This window comes from Cornus florida, unplaced genomic scaffold (assembly GCF_030987335.1).
Source record: "Cornus florida cultivar Cherokee Brave unplaced genomic scaffold, ASM3098733v1 CherokeeBrave_3.0.0_Hap2_Chr02, whole genome shotgun sequence".
NCBI classification, from domain to species: Eukaryota; Viridiplantae; Streptophyta; class Magnoliopsida; order Cornales; family Cornaceae; genus Cornus; species Cornus florida.
The window spans coordinates 1,897,564-1,915,746 of record NW_026775572.1 but is presented as its reverse complement, the minus strand read 5'-3'; the positions used below and the strand labels follow the sequence as shown (position 1 = coordinate 1,915,746).

The 18,183-nt window shown below is 35.2% G+C and overlaps 1 long non-coding RNA gene across 2 annotated transcripts in view; it reads left to right on the top strand.

The window, feature by feature from the left end:
* The first annotated feature begins 11,815 nt into the window (after positions 1 to 11,815).
* The window catches only part of LOC132291974 (uncharacterized), a 28,935-nt gene continuing 22,567 nt past the window's right edge, over positions 11,816 to 18,183 (top strand). Inside the window, exons 1-2 of one of the 2 annotated variants that reach the window (XR_009476758.1) lie at positions 11,816 to 13,840; positions 13,967 to 14,219. This is a non-coding gene — a long non-coding RNA (uncharacterized LOC132291974). The remainder of the gene's footprint in view (positions 13,841 to 13,966; positions 14,220 to 18,183) is intronic. The other variant, XR_009476752.1, reaches the window with a different exon arrangement.

Below are 18,183 nucleotides of genomic sequence, written 5' to 3'. Positions count from 1 at the left end.
AAAGTACATAGCCTAGGCAAAAGTCCATCCGAAAGTGAAAGAATCCCACAAACAGGCTTAATACCTAAGGCTATGTTTGGTACAATGTAAAAGAAAAGAAAAGATAAAATTAGTTAGGAGAGAAAAGAAAAGAAAGGAAAAGAGAGGATATATAGTTAACCACTTATCGTGTTTGGTTGATTAATTAATAAAGGAAAATAAAAGAAATGATAGTAATCATGTATGGGGAAAGAAATAAAAGGAAAGTATTATCATGAATTTACTATCATACTCATTTTTATAGATTTTGCCTTTTATAAAAAGAAAGGCAAATTTGGTATTAAAAAATTTTCATTAAAAAAACTAGTCTTTTCTTTCATTTTCGTCCATTTCCTCCCATTTTTGGAAGGCTAACAAAACCAACACATCTTATATATAATTGGTTTCCTTTCTTTTCTTTTAAAAACTCATCCCAAACACAATATTTGATTTCCCTCCATTACCTTTCTTTTCTTTTCCTTTCAATACCCTCCAACCAAGCTGGGCCTAAGTCACATAATGTGGGAGCACAACCACGAGCATAATAGCGGCAAGCACGAGCACAATAGTGATAAACACGAACCATCTGCTAGAAGAAAAGAGCTCGAGTAGAACAACTAGCTTATCAAGTGAACCAACAAGCCCAATATCTTTTATATATTAGATTAGATAGGTAGTAGTAGTAATTAATAGTAAAAGCAACCCCAGCGCTCGGTTTTTTTCCCATTCTACACTTTATATAAAGTGTATAGTCACATGAACAACTTTATGTAAAGTGTACATCCACATCAACAATTGATTGTACACTTATTTTGGAGGCTCCAACTTCTTGTTGTGCACTTATTTTTTCATTGTTCACTTTATTATATTATTATTTTTAAAATAATAAAATAAATTTATTATTATTATTATTTTTTTTTTTCAACAGTTTTATTCTCAACAACTATAATACTAACAACTATAATTGTTTGCTTCGATTTAGATACAAGATTTTAAATATATATATATATATATATATATATATATATATATATAAGTGCATTACATAGCTTCCTACAAATATTATGTAATAAATAAATAAATAAAATTGATAAGTCAAAGAGTACAAACTTTTTTTAAAAAAAATAATTAATTAAATTATTATACAAATTAAATGACTATTTTTATTTATTTAGAAAAAAATGACTTTTTTTTAATTAAATAAAATTTAACTATCTTTACATTAATTAATGAATCCAATACACATACAATATTTATTTTACAAATCATCACACAATATCACTTTTCCATTTTTTATTATTATCACACACAAAGGCGCACATAATGGCCAACCACGCCTGCTACGACTGCCACTGCCAGGCGCTACTCTATTCTTTAGCTGTGGAGTGTGGAGTGTGTAATATTGCATGGGTCCCACTTGTGTATAATGTGCATAAGAAATCATTTCATTCTACACAGGTTGAGATATTGTACACTTACGCTCGCGCTGGGGTTGCTCTAAGAAAGGGAATTTGACCTTCACGCCCACGCTAGGAGCCTCTTTACCTAGCTAGCTTCTTCATTTCACTTGGTATCAGGGTCGGGGCTTCACAACCTTTGTCTTTCCTAAGAAGTGGTGGCTTTGGTCGTGGTTGCGGGGCCTCTAACACTAAGCTGCGGCGGTTCATTTGCGTAATTGGCAGTTGATCAAAGACTTCTAACTCAATCCTCAATTTCAGTGATGATACAGAAGCGAATGAAGCCTCCAAATCGATCAATCCGGTAATGAAACAATTGTAGATGTCTAATTGAAGAAAAAAGGTCATTCGCATCCGTTAATCAAAGACTTTTGTGAGTATCTAAATCAATCCTTAATATATAGAGGGAATAACTCATTCCAAGATGACTATGCCTGAAGGGTTTCGAATCAAACCCACTAACGAAGAACTCAATGAATACTTGTGGAGGAATGTTCATGGATTCCAATAGCCGTCCAATGCCGTCGCAAAAAAGAACCTTCAAGAACTCGAACCATGCTTTCTTATTGGTACGTAATCACTTTTCCCTTTTCTTGATATATATATATATATATATATATATATATATATATATATATATTGGATGTCTTATATGAACTGTAAAAAGCCTTTATCTGGATGTATATGAACCGTAATAAAGCCTTTATTCGACTTCATAAGCCTTTTTGGTAAGGTCTTCTAAGAAAGATGCTAGATCTTTAATATCCCGGCCGCCCTCAGCTTTAGGAAGAGATAAGAGGCCGAAAAAAAAAAAAAAAAAAAAAAGCATTAGTATAAAAGGAAATGTGTTGGACTTGGTGGGCAAATGAACACAAATATGATACACTCACATATATTCAACTAAATTAGTAAACACACAATTCAGAAACACTCACTTCTATAAAGCTGAATTCTTTATTTTGTATTGCTCAATTGTTTGTGTGTTGAAATACACTTACATTACTCACCTATTTATACTACTCAATGGATACTTCTAGTACATGAATTTAATACATGCAATGAACCACACAATGAACCAAAATAATTCATATAAACCAAAATGTTCCATGTACTAGCAATTATAATGAGATTCTTTGCACCTTCCCAAGTATCACTTGGTTTTCTTAGATGAATCTAGACAAGTCTAGATTAATCTTGTCTAGATTAATCTTTCATGGCAGAAGCAAGCATATTAGAATCAAGTATCACTTCATTAGAGATTTGGTTAAAGATGGAGAAATTGTCATTAAACACTGTAAAACCAAAGATCAGATTGCAAACATTTTTACAAAAGCAATGAAGTGAAAAAGTTTTATCAAATTGAAGGAGAAACTTGGAGTTGCACAAGTCTAGTTTAAGGGGGGATGTTAGAAGATCTTTAACCAAATCTCTAATGAAGCGATACTTGATTCTAATATGCTTGCTTCTGCCATGAAAAATTGGATTCTTGCTAAGTGCAATTGTTGAATTATTATCACAAAACATAATAGTATCTTTCACCTGAAAATACTTCAAATCTTGTAATACCCATTTCAACCATAGTGCTTGGCAACCAGCTATGGACAGAGAAATATATTCAGCTTTTATAGTTGAAAGTGCTACTACAGGTTGCTTCTTTGATGCCCAAGATACTACACCTGAACTAATGTTAAAAACATAACCAGAAGTACTTTTGTAATCATCTCCACTACCTCCCCAATCACTTTCACTATATCCGATCAGAGTTGAATTTTGACCCCTCTTGTAATGAATTCCATGATCAATTGTACCTCGAACATATCTCAAAATTCTTTCCAACAACCCAATGACTTTGCTTTGGTGTTGCCATGAACCTGCTTAGCATGCTAACTGAAAACATTAAAATTGGTCTTGTTGTGGTTAAGTACATAAGACTTCCCACAAGACTTCTATAGATAGTATCATCAATATCTGCACTCCCATCATTTTTGCTCAACTTTAAACCTACTTCCATGGGTGTTGTACTCGGTGAGGCTTCCTCCATTTTAAACTTTGCAAGCAAATATTTTGTATATTTCTTTTGTGAAATTATGATCTAATCACTTTCTTGCTTAACTTCGATTCCAAGGAAATAATGAAGAAGATCCATATCTGTCATCTCGAACTCATTTATCATCGACATCTTGAACTCATCACACATCTTCTTACAACTGCTGGTGAAAATTAAGTCATCAACATATAAACAAACTATTAAAATATTTTCACTTTTGTCTTCCTTGGTGTAGAGAGCATGTTCATAGGGACATCTCTTGTACCCATTCTTTATGAAGAAACTATCAATGCGACTATACCAAGCCCTTGGAGCTTGTTAGAATTAATCGAACTGTCTCTAATCGAGTCACCGGAGCAGAAATTTCTTTATAATCGATGTCATGCTTTTGTTTGTAGCCTTTCACAACAAGTCTTGCCTTGTACTTGTCCACGTCTCCCTTCTCATTTAGCTTTGTTTTGTAAACCCACTTCACACCAAGTGGTTTTTTGTCTTTTGGAAGCTCGGTCAATTCCCTTTGTTTTGTTTTTTTTGATTTCATCAATTTCTTGGTCCATAGCTTTATTCCATTTCTTATCTTTTTGCGGCTTTTTCAAAATTTATTGCATCAGCAAACATCACAAAATTTATCAAGTCATCCTTATCAATTCTTCTTGCTGCTTCATAAATTTGCTGGATGCTTCTTGTTTTTAGAGGAGGCGATTCTTCATCACTTGATGATGATGAACTTGAGCTTGGAGAATCTGGTGTGTTTTCAACATGCTGAACATCTCGATCTTCTTCTTTGCTTTCCATATCCATAACAGTTGAATTCTTTTTTTGAATGGTATTTTCCTGTTTCCATGTTTCTTTTTTATTGAACTTCACATCTTGGCTGATGATTATCTTCTTTGAGGTAGGATTGTACAACCTATATGCCTTCGAGCTTTCACTGTAACCAACAAAAACACACTTTTCAGATTTATCATCTAATTTACCTCTTTTCTCGTTTGGAATATTGGAGTAAGCAATACTGCCAAAAATTCTTAGATAATTAACACTTGGCTTTAAACCGCTCCAAGCTTCATAAAAAGTTATTCCTTGAACAACTTTTGTTGTAGCTTGATTTAGTAAATATACCACACATGATACTGCTTCACCCCAAAAAATCTTTGGCATCCCCTTTGTTGTCAACATACTTCGAGCCAACTCTATGATGGTTCTATTTTTCCTTTCGGCAACTCCATTTTGTTGTGGAGTCCCTCGAACAGTTTTCTGATGTCGAATACCATGCTTGATCAAAAACTTCATATAACTGATGTACTCACCACCTCGATCAGATCGTATGGTTTTAATCTTGTAGCCACTGTCATTTTCAACAAGGGCTTTGAATGCTTTAAATCTTTCAAATGCTTCACTCTTTTCTTTCAGCAAATAAATCCATGTTTTTCTACTATAATCATCTATAAATGTCAGAAAGTAAAAATTACCTCCCATTGACATGGTTCGCATTGGTCCACACAAATCTGTATGTACCAACTCAAGTGGCTTTGAAGCTCTCCACGCATTTCCAATGGGAAAAGGCTCTCGATGATGCTTTCCCAAAATGCAGGCTTCACAAACTTCATCTTCTCTATTGATTCTTGGCAAACATTTTACCATGTTCTTTTGACACATGTAGAATAATGAGTTAAAACTCACGTGCCCATATCTGTGATGCCATAGCCACGATTCTTCATTCATCACGGCACTAAAACTGACCATCTTCTCATACATAAGCTTCAATGGAAACATTCTATTTTATGTCATTTGTATCTTTGTAATCAGCCCACCATTTTTGTCTCTGACTACACAAACATCATTGTTGAAGCATACATCATTTCCCTTTTGCAGAATCTGTCCAACACTTAAAAGATTGTATTTAAGAACTGGAGCATAATACACATCAGTAATCTTCTGCACTCCCTTCTTGCTTTTGACAAAAATGTCGCCTTTTCCTCTAACGTAGTGTCTTTTATTATCACCAATTTTGACTTCACTTTGGATAGATTCATCCAAATTTGTAAAGGTGTTCTTATCTCCAGTAACGTGATTGCTGCAACCACTGTCGATATACCATATATTTTCTAAAACTTCTTCTTGTGTATTGCAAGCCAACATGAAAACTCCTTCTTCATTTTCTTTCTCCTTGTGCATGAATGTCGAACTGTTGCTTGCTTCATTATCATTCTTTTTGAACCAGCAATCTACTTGAAAATGCCCTAGTTTTCCACAATTTAAACACTAGAGATGATATGAGTCACCACGACCTCTACCTTGTCCTCTACTTCGACCTCGGCCTCGACCTCTATTCATTCCTCTTTCTCTTCCTTTATTAGGAGGAAAATTAGCATTTTCCAAAGACTCAAAAGTTCTTCCTTTATTATTTCTTCCTCGGCCACCTCGATCACTTCTTATTCCTTTCGAACCTTCTCTAAAAGAAGTTTGAGCATGAAATGCTTGTTCTAGAGGCGTTGAATCAAAATCTTTAATCGAAGCTCATAAGATTGAAATGATCCCATCAAGCTATTTACTGACAAAGTCGACAAATCTTTCAACTTTTCAATTGCTTCAACGATGTGTTCGAATTTTCTGGGCATACTTCGGAGCATTTTTTCAACAATTCTTTGATCTTGAATATCTTCTCCATTCACCTTCAATTGGTTAATGATCGAAAGAATACGATTAAAGTATTCTTCTACATTTTCAAAATCTTTCATCTTAATCGTATCGAACTTAGCTCGAAAAGCTTGCAATCTCACCACTTTAACTTTATCTTCACCCTTATAAGTGGTCTGTAACGTATCCCACGCTTGCTTTGCTGAAATGGATATCGAGATTTTTTTAAAAATTACTTCATTAACTGCTTGATAAATGAAAAACAACGCCTTCATGTCCTTCTTTCGATTCTCCTTCAACTCATTGAGTTGTGTTTGACTCAGCCCCGCTTGATTCTCTGGTTCTTTAAAACCGTTTTCAACAATTTCCCATTAATCTGGGATCCATACAACACCTTCATTTATATACTTCACTGATTGTAATTCTTCCCACTAAACTTGGGAAGTTGGGGCTGCAACATGTTGTTAGACGCCATTTTTCTTTGCCGATCTTGTAACAAGGCTCTGATACCACTTTGTTGGAGTTGGTGGGCAAATGAACACAAATGGGATACACTCACATATATTCAACTGAATTAGTAAACACACAATTCAGAAACACTCACTTCTATAAAGCTGAATTATTTATCTTGTATTGCTCAATTGTTTGTGTGTTGAAATACACTTACATGACTCACCTATTTATACTACTCAATGGATACTTCTAATTCATGAATTTAATACATGCAATGAACCACACAATGAACCAAAATATTTCATATAAACCAAAATGTTTCATGTACTAGCAATTATTATGAGATTCTTTGCACCTTCCCAAGTATCACTTGGTCTTCTTAGATGAATCTAGACAAATCTAGATTAATCTTCCTAACAAAAGGTTGGACACCTACATACTGGTTATCGATGCTTACCACGCTGCATTACTAGATGCATATATATATATGTGTGATCATAAATTTTTCTTGATGTTCTTTAATTTATTGAATTTATTTTATTTTCTTGATATATGATGCATTTTTCTTGATATTATTTAATATATTGAATTAATTTTATTTTCTTGATATATGATGTATATGTCTTGTTTGCATTATTTTGTTTCTTAAAAAAAAAGGAAGAAGGAAAAATCTGGACTGAGCAGAGCACTTTTTTTTTTTTTTCTTAATCTACGGACTGTTTTTGTGTGATTTAATATTTTTTTGTTTCTTATGATTAATGTCAATATGGTTTCCAACTAACTAATGTGTTTTTGGATGTAACAGATCATACCAAGTGTGCAGATTATTCGGAAGGATATTATTATGTAAAAAAAGAAAAAATCTGCAAAACGAAATGGGAAGAGGCCGACAAGGAGGGTTAGAGGAGGATGGTAGAAGGCCACCCAAGGGGACAAGCTAATTCTAGAGGAATCCAAGACGTGTTATATAAAGAGTCTTAAATTTCACAGCTACAAAGATAGTAATCCAATTTTTAATAAATGTTCGAAGAGTGATTGGATTATGCATGAATTCAGACTTGACTCTAATAAAGTAAGGCAAACTATTTTTTTTTCAGAAATTTTCAATTTGCTTACAATTTTTAGTGTGATATTCGTCATCTTGTCATCTAATTGTTTTGTTTTTGTGTTATGATGTAGTTTCAAGAGTGGGTTCTTTGTCGGATCAAGAGAAAACGGAACAAACGAGGAGAGATGGAAATTCTTACAAGCAATACTCAACAGTCGGGCACAAATTCTATACATCTGTCACATGCACTGTCCGAGTAATAAATCTCAAGTCGAGCAAGAAATACTGAGCATGCAGTGGATTCAAGATGAATCTCAAGCCGAGCAAGAACTACAGTGGATTCTAGATGAAATCTCAAGCTGAGTCAAGTTAAAAGCAGCAGATACAACAGAAGATGCAAAAGCTTTAAGATCTGCTCTAAATTCTGTATGGTCTAATCTATAAACTGATGCCATTTTTGTTTTATGGAAAATTTCATGCAAATAATTTTCAATCAATACGTTAGGTTTCTCGAAGTGGGAAATCATTAGAGGAATTTAATGTGCCTAATTGTTGTATTGTTCATTTTACTTTGACAATATTGAAGAGTATCGGATGTCATGCCATACCCTATTAATTAACTGTGTCAAGTACATTTTGGTGATCATTATTTTGAGTATAATTTGTGTTTCTTGTTTTAGTATCGTTCTTCATTTTAATGCAGGATGTATACTGATAATAATAGAAGGAGAAAATTTCTAATGCAATTTTACTTACCAAAAAAGAAGTAAATAAATTTAGGGACGCGTTCCCTTTTGAACGTTTTTCTAATATACTTTTTTCTTATCAAAAAAGAAGAAGAAGAAGTAAATAAATAAAATTAAAGAAGAAAGCTATTTCTTTGGATGGCTGCCTTGGCTTACCAAGGCAATGGGTTGGCTCTGGTAGGATGTAAAACTGTCCCATCTTGGACCTGGCCCTTTCTTTTGGACATGTTCTTCAAACATAGAATAAGCTATGGGTTACTGTACAATGAACTATTAGATAATACCCAATGGATCTAAACTTTTGATTTATTAATCTTGCAACTTAAAAGAAACAAAGAAATGGACCACTATTGACCTGATTTGAAAGTTTACTCAATAGTCTGTATTACAATTAACTTTTGCACCTAGTATAGTGTTTCAACTAGTAACATTGTTACCATTCAAAAAAAACTAGTAACATTGTAGAATTTATACAACAGATAATGTTATTCGATTATGTTGTATTTTTAGCTTGAACTATCAGATAAAACATAAAACACTGAATTATATCTGAGTACTGCAAGGCTCGCAAAAGGACTAGGGAGCACATTCAATGTATTCTAATTAGTAAAAAAAGTTGCAGAACTTAATTAGCAAGCTGCCCAATTTGAAAAATTATTGATTTGAAGTTGTTCGCATCACATGATTCTGGCTGTACATACCGAAAGATTTAATATTAATCATGACTAAATTTCCTGATATACTTTGTGAGCACATGCGCATCGAGTGTAAACTTGGAATACTAAAAGTATATTCGATTGGCAGTAACGACTAAATTTCCTGATATAATCTTTGCAGTAACTTCTTCTTTTAAACACATGCACATCCAACTGTAAACATGGAATACTAAACGCATATTCAATAGTGTGAATGCATTAATTAAAATTTGCTAAAACAAAGTGCTTAGTCCAAGTGTATTTATAATTAATTATTGAATAATGCTTGCCTTAGACCATTTAAGTAGGAATTGCCTGCTTATGCTTACATGGACTAGTAAAAACACTACACATGTCAAAAACTTAAAAAAAAAAAAACAAACCTAAATCAGTCGGGTATTCTACCGGGTGATCCAAACTTGCGCTCTAACTTTCAGAGGCAAACACGATCTGCTGACACAGATTGACTGCAGAAGGCTTGAATCCGTTGTTTATAGTGACGTTGTTGGCAGCGATGTTGATCGGGTGCTTTGCCGTCGATCCCCAAATCTTTGTACCCTCCAAATGCACATCACCGATTTGATGTCCGCCACAAAGATTGGTGATTGGAGGGGTTTGGGTGATCTGAGTGGTTGTGGTGTCTTTTTTGTTTTCTGATCTGTGTGGATGATCCTGTTTCTTGATGGGTTTGTGTTTTTGGAATGATTTGTGAAGTGGGTTTGCTGAAATTGGGATTTTTTAAGCATTAAAAATAGTACAAGCGTGAATGAACGAAGAGTTACCAAATTTTTGGACCTTGTCGTGGTTGATTAAAAGTGGTTGTTCAACAAATCTAAATGTTTGAGTGAGTGAAGAACCATCAGAAACATTGATTTGCCAGAAATATTGCAGCTTGAAATGTCAATGTATTGAAGTCTTGTAGTATTTTGAGATTGTTATGAGGTCGGTCAAGAATAGTGTCTCGAAAACCAGAGAGATGAGCCAAGCTAGGGAACCTGTTGGAGGAAAGATTGTGGACTTGAATCGATTCTTTTTGGATCATCCGTAAGAAGACACAACTGATTCTTGTTTATTTCATAAAATTTTTTTTAGACATGTGCCATGTTATTAGTGGTCCATATCAGCATAAGCAAGCAATTCCTACTTATATGGCCTGAGACAAGCATTGTTCTTTCTATACAACAAAATTTCAAAAAATTCCATATATATATATATATATATCGATCGATTATCTGGCCTAAAATCAGATTTATCAATTAATCAAATCAATGATTGGAGAATTGAGAAAACACGAGTTGTGATATTTATGGTCATCGGAGTCCTGCTGGTAGTCTTCCTTGAAGATGTTGCAAGAGATTTTACAAAATAAATAAATAAATAAATAATTTGTTGCAGAGATATTGTCCTTGTTCAGTTAGGGCGTGAATGAGGAAGGAGGAGGAGGGTTGGTTTGTCACTGTGGTCGCGTGCTCACCGGTAAAGCCATGTTTGGCTTTGTCGGTCATTATAAGGAATGGGATATTGGGGTCTTAACGGTTGGAAATTAAGGCCATTCTTGTCCTTTCATGTTTGTAAAGGTAGTATTGTCTTTTAAAAAAATTCACCCAAATTTAACGTCTATTTCTCACCAAAGCTTGGCCGGATGGGGTGATTTACAATTTTTTTTTGTATAATTTAGGGGGGTTTTTTACATTTTTGAAAGTTCAGGAAATTAGTTACAAGTATTCTCATAATTCAGGGAAATTTTTTTGCACTTAATTCTATTTTTATTATTTTAATACGTTAACTATATATATACTATAATATTTATTATTTTAATACAGTAATATTTACTAGGTAATAGCAAGCCATAGATATGAAAACTGAGTGTGGGGTATATGCTTAAGACTAGACTCGCCAAACATTCTTTAAACAAGCATAGGCCGAAGCCAACCGATAACTAGCCATCTCCCTGTCCATTCTGTATCGACTGGTAGCCAAGAACCTAAAGGTCAGGTCAGACTAGGACTGAAAGGAAGCACTCTAGGCTGCTAATGAAAAACTGTTAGTGGAACGTCGGGGGAAAGAGCCCATCGGGCCTCCATTTCTTTCAGTGGAAGCTCTGAATTGTAGTAGTTCACCTTTTCATTTGATTAATGAAATCTCGTTTCAATGTTGGCCACATTTCGGCTCCCACACCAACAAGCACGTGATCAATGGATTCCCCTTTGTGAATGGATTCTACCTTGTTCATTGCTTCGACAAAGAGGAGAATCTACTCCGACCGCCCGTCTCATCACTCTCACCCGTGTAAATATTGGACCTCACAGCTCAAAAAATCAGAAGACGATATAATAACCCTGAGCGACAAAGGCCAATGACCCTTTTTATACCTAGGCCCAAAGCCCAACATAAAGTAACCGTTCTATATAAAAATAACGGAACTCAAACATTGTTTATGTCATTTGGCAATTTTTTAGCTTTTCAGAGGTGGGAAGGAGTGCTAATCCGGAGGTCGAAGAGCACATGGAGAAGGGAATTGAATGCGGGATAGGTGCTCGACAGTATGTCTGAGTGAAGAACTACCTGATGAGTGATGGAGGTAAAATGGAGGAGAGCTCGGGGAAGGGAAATGGGAAAGAGTTTGTGGAGGGAAGGACCAACAATCACCTGAAATACAATGGTTGAGAGTTTGGTTGGGAGGAATTGAGGACAGATGGCCGGTAAGTGGCTGTTCTAAGTATTTGACATGAGTTTCCACATATGTTTTAAAATTGCAGCTCTGTTTTGTGTTTCCAAGTTAGGAAAGCCTAAACCACCATATCTTTTGGGGCTGACATATAGATTTCCAAGCCACTAAACCACCATAGGAATTGTCTGAGTAACCTGTTGATCTCTGTTAAAACAGATTCAGGAAAAATGAAGCTCACTAGGACTGATTGAATTAGCTGTACTCTTCTAGCACATGAGAGAGGCTTTGTTGCCCAATGCTGAATCCTGTTATCAACCAGCACTCTACAATCTGTTTCCTTTAACCTTGTTGACATCAAGGGCTGACCCTAGAGGTAGAATCTTTTGAAGCCTCTTGTTTAAGATGCAAAGCTAATTGATAGGCTGATTTAAAGTTAAATTCAACATTAACTGATCATATGAGTTAATTAAATTTTAAAAGGACATTCCTCTCCACTAATTGATAATGAAGAACCAAGTCAAGTTATCCCCTTTTTATTTAGGAAAAAAAAAAAAAAAAGAACCAAGTCAAGTTCCTGACGAAGGCAACACCAAAATCAGCATATAATTAATTTATTTTGTCTAAGATCATTGTGCAGACCCCTTGAAGCCAGTTGATGGTGATACCTTGTTTTTTGTTTTTTGGTTGTTAGGGTGATGTTTTCTAACCCTGTTACATACTTGAAGTAGTCAAATTTTATATGTTCGTAAAGCCGATTAATGACTAGAAGGCACTTAAGTAATAAAAAATCATCAATGAAGCCTCATAAGAGTGAGATTCTTTATTTCGTTATCCATTTACGTTTTTTTTTTTTTTTTTTTTTTTTTTTTCATAGTTGATACTCACACACACATGCCTCCATGGAGGCTTGAACCCTTGACCTCCCTTTGGGAAGTAAGGGCCTGATACCGCTAGGCCACTGGCCCGTTGGTTCGTTATTCATTTACTTGCTGAAAGAAGAAAGGTGGAAGCCCATAAGAGAGAGATTTGATTGAGTAAGTTATTTCATATGCCAAACAATTTTCTAATAAATTATAGAAAAGGAGATTGTGTTATTTAATGATCATTTTAAAGGTAAATGGAAAACAATAAAAGATAAATACAGAATTTCCTTTATTGAATACCCCTGAAGAGTTAAATCAGTATAGTTTGAATGTGATAGAAGGTGTGGGGTGGATTAAATTGTACACTCCTTTTTTTGAATGCATTTGTATGGTCTGAGGCCAATTTTATCAGTTGACAATGTGAATTCAATTTTTTGAGTCTTGTAGGATTGTCAGTTAGAACAATTTTTTAAAAAGAGGGCCATTTTCAAGCACATATTGACCATATGCAATTCAAAAATTCACCTCCAGTATTAATACACAAAATTATAATTCATAAGAAAACAAAAAGAAGAAGAAACAAGTCGTCTAAATCATATCTTAGGATGTCTTAGGAACAACCCAAATTGGTGCTGGATCAATCTTCTGCACATCATCTTCACCTTCATTAATCAGTTCTATACTCTGATTTTCCATGTTAAACCTTCCTGTGTCATGACCATATTTGTCACTCTCACCCATTTGATCCCAATAATACTCATCCATGAAGAAAATCGAATTCCCTTTACAAAATGGAAAACCCTTTGCTGAGAGTGACACTGATTGATTCCCACCCAAAAACAACATGCCATCATCGCCTAATGATTTAAAGAAAGCTTTTGCTAACAATTTAATGTTTGGGATTTGAAGAAAGCTTTTGCTTTTCTTTTTCCTTTTTTCTTTTTTTTTTGGGCAGAAAGGGAAGCCATCGAATGAAATTGCACCTCACCAGCCGAATGGAAAATGGGTTACAGATGATATGGAACCAAGTGGATGGAGAAGGGAATTGAGGGTATGTGGGATAGGTACTCGACAATATGTCTGAGAGAAAAATACCTCATATAAAATGGTTGAGAGGGCCTTCTTGCAGCCAATTGTGATTCTGGAAGCGAGTTTCCGAACCATTTTGCTTTTGATCAAGGGCCTTGCTAAGGATCTCAGCTGAAGTAAGTAGCTTTCTATATATCCAACTGCTTTGTTGAGGTATATATCTGCTTCTGATTAAGTATGTTTAAGTCATAGGTTGTTTTGAGTATTTGACATGAGTTTCTACATATGTTTTAAAATTGCAGTTCTGTTTTGTGTTTCCAAGCTAGGAAAGCCTAAAGCACCATATTTCTTTTGGGGTTGACATATGGATTTCGAAGCCACTAAACCACCCTTGGAATTGTCTGAGTAACCTTATGATCTCTGTTGGAACATATTTAGGAAAAATGAAGTGACTAGACCGGTAGAACTGCATTGAAGGAGCCTAGGACTGGTTGAATTAGCTGTACTCACTCTTCCAGCAAATGAGAGACACTTTGTTACGCAGTGCTGAATCCTGTGAGTCATTTTATCAACCAACACACTACACCCAAATGATTAAAGCCATTGATTTTATATAGCTTTTACATTGTTTTGCCTTTTATGTAAGTTCTTTTGTGCTCGAAGTGCCTTCACCGTGATCACTTTGTACTCATCATTGTCATCCTTGCCTTTAATGCAATATAAATGGGATAGGCCCTAAGAAGCGCGGACATGGGTACACTAGGACACGAGCAGTTGAGCACGGATAAAAAATAGGACAAAGACATGACAATAAAATAATTATATATATATATATATATATATATATAATTATTACTCAAATTATAATTTATATTCATAACCATAACTAAATGACACGAGCAGTCATCACGATTCGCATTCCATACTGTAATATTTTGTGAACCACGGTCAACCACCCACCCAACAATGCGCCAACCACATTCCCACTAAAAAGTCACTGCCTTGAGTCTTGACCTACTAGGTCCCCATTACAAAATCTAGTAGGTGAAACTGCTGCAGCTCTAAATTAGAAGTCTCGCAAAAAAAGTAGGCTATATCCCTCTGCTTCTGCTGAGTGGAAAATGCTAAACTCCCCAACTAAGACGAATAATAATAGATATATTTGTTTTCACAAAGCAAAAGGATGATATATTAAAATGAAATAGTTACATCAGAAGACACAATTGATAGCATAAACTCTATTGCAAATGAAGACACATCAGAAGACAAAAAAGTGAAAAAGGGATTATACTAACTGATAGGCTGGCTTTGATACCCACCCAACAACGGTCCAACTATAGTGACAGCTTTGAGAATTACTCAAATCAGCCACCCTATACACTGTCTGCAAAGGCTTGTTAGTATACAATGAAGAGCAGCCTCTTGCTGCCTCCACAAGCTGTCGCAATATTGCAACTGCCTGAATCCTAATACATTCTAATGATTTGAACTGAAAAACAACATCAAGAGCATGCAAATTTTTGGACAGTATTTTGTGGAGGTCTAAAATTTTGAACAACTCTGAACTCCATGATCGACCGCTTAAGCAGATGCTTATGGCTTCCCCCAATTTGGATAATTGAGTTGTACGGTCTTTAATCATTTCACCAAAACAATTACCATCCGAGGCAGTTCCGAGACCTCCAAAGATACGCTCGTAGAGTCTCCTCTCTCTCCTGCAAAGAGCACCTTGGCATAAATCTGATTAACTTTCATCCACTGTGTAATCTTCACCTCCAACTCTTCCCACTCCAACATACGAACAATAATGGCATCCATACTTAAATTCTTGATGCCTAGTCATTCAAGACTCGCGTCCATGATAGGATCTTGCACACTCATGTACATCTTAATGCACTCGATAAGATGTCCACCAGAGTTCATTCTCTCAGCAATACTCCGGAGATCATTCTTAATTGTTACATCGAACTTCTTATAATCATAACTGCGAAAGCTACTACTAGTACCAGTACCACCCAATCTACTAGTACCATTTCCTCCATTGGATATCTTAGAAAAGTCCTTGTTCAAGTAACTTCGAGAAGCCAAGAAAGGATGATAAAAGTCTTTGAAAAAGTCCTTGCTAAACTCCCCAAATGAGTAAGATGAATAAATTTTTTTTTTTTTTTTTTTTTTCCACCAAGCAAAAGGATGATACATTAGCATGAAATAGTAATCCCTAAAGAGAGTTTAAAACAAGTCATTGAATAAGCTGGAATGGCTTGTGAAACACTCTTTATTAAAACCTCTCTACCCCTGTGTGAAAGCAAATTCCAACCTTGAACTTTGTTCTTAAACTTTTCCACAATTTTTCTTTGATTTCCAATAGCTGAAGGCAACCCCAAGTATTTACTTGTCATTCCTCCATTAGAAATATCCAGCATTGATCCGAACATATTCCTGATCCTCCAAGTCTGTTTTTACTGAAAAATAAAGCTGATTTTGCTAGGTTGATTGACTCATCACGATGTCTTTTATAAGACTTCAGAATAGTAACAAGCTGCTGCACCTCTAAATTAGAAGCCTTGCGAAACATGAGTAGGCTATCATTTACGAAAACAAATGTGACACCTTAGTCCTTCGACAGATTTGTAATTTTGAAATTAACCCACAGTCCAAAGCCGAAGCTAACATACTTGACACCCCTTATGTGAGTTGTACGTAGCAGAATATTTAGAAAGTTTTGTATTTTTAGAAACAGATCTGTGTCTTTCTAACTTTCCTTATTTCAGCAATTAATAAATTAATATCATGCAACATAAAATAAAGCAAAGTAAAAAGTTAGAGATGACACCAGGATTTTTAGCGAGGAAACCCCAGTTGATAAAACACGTCAACTGTTTGCGCGGGAAAAACCTCGTGGACTATACAGTCCAAAGTAAACCAATCCACTATGTTTGAAACAAAGTACACAGAACTTTGACTCTGGCTCACACCCTATCGTTCTACCAAATACCAATAGCTGATAATCCTCTGGCTTTGTGATGTCCCGTCCAACAACAACTTGACCTCGGGCTTATGCTTGATCTTTGTAGAAGAGTAGCAGGTAGATCAAACAACACTCCTCGAATGCTTTAACCCTTTCAAAGAGTGATCGCTTTTACTTTTGTTCTTCAATATCTGAATTCGATGTAGAAATATATCTGTTTTTCTCTGATCGATGTAGATGCAACTGTATGATCACGATCAAGATTTGAACAACACAACTCTAAACTCACTATGTGTTTATGTGTATGTTCTAGAAAGATCGGCAGATAAATCTCTTGGATTTTCTGCAAAAATAATCTTCCTATGGCTTTTAAGAATAATGAATTGATAGTGCAAAACCCATGAATAAACCTAGATGACTAACAAGGTTTATATAGAGTTTAGAATGTCCTAATCCCTCTGAAAATATAGAAAATTTCGTGCATAGGACTTGGTACAGTTCTAAACTGAATAGGAAAGAATTTTGAAACAGGAAATTAAAATTGGAATGCTGTCAGGATTTCTTGAACCGGTTCAAGAATGCTGAACCTGTTCAAGATTGGCAGAGAAAGTTTCGAGCCAATCTTGAAGGCCTTGAACCGGTTCAAGGATTCTGAATTGGTTCAAGTCTAGCAGACTTGAATTTCTGAGGCTCTGAAGGCTGAAAACACAGTTTTGGTAAGTCTGGAAAATATACCAAGTGTAGAATGTGTCCTAACCTTTTTAAAATCCTTCCTAATGTGTTGTTCTTACCTTTTTTGAATGATCTTAGTCATGGTAACTTTGAACAACTTTCCAATTCCGCAGTCGCTATCGATCCCGATATAGTAACTTGAATTACAACTCGACTAGGACTTGTTTTGTTTCCGATAATTGCCAATTACAAAATAATATCTCACACCTTCTGCACATAGAAGAACAAGGGAAGGGGAGAGAGGATCCCCTTGCCTGAACACTCTAGATTGAGTGTTAAATCCCTGTACATATCCATTAATCGAAAAAGATTACCTTACTGTTGACATACAGGACCTCATCAATTAAATTGAAGCACCATTTTAGCCCATTTTCCGCATCACAACCCCTAAATAATTTCATTCCGCTATGTCATAAGCTTTATTTACGTCTAACTTTAGTACCATATAGGAGTACTCTTTCCCTTTCTTTTTGTTCTTGAGAAAATGTTATCAACAATCAACCTTTGAGGAACATGACTAACAGCGGCACCCAAGTCATCACACCCATTGGAACAATATAGATCCTTGAAATAATTCTCCACAGCTTCACAAATTTGACCTTCTTCCTCACACTAGTTGCCGTCATCATTTTCGATTCCCAAAGTAGCGTTTTTCCTTCTTTTAATCTGTGTACAAGCATGAAAAATGCTAGTATTCAAATAAGTTAGCCAACTAATTTAGGAGTTTAATACATTTAAAATGTTAAAGTAGACTATACTGGCGATACCACTTGGCCAATAAATTGGGTTGCCATAGTTTAGTCAGTGTTGATTTTCCGT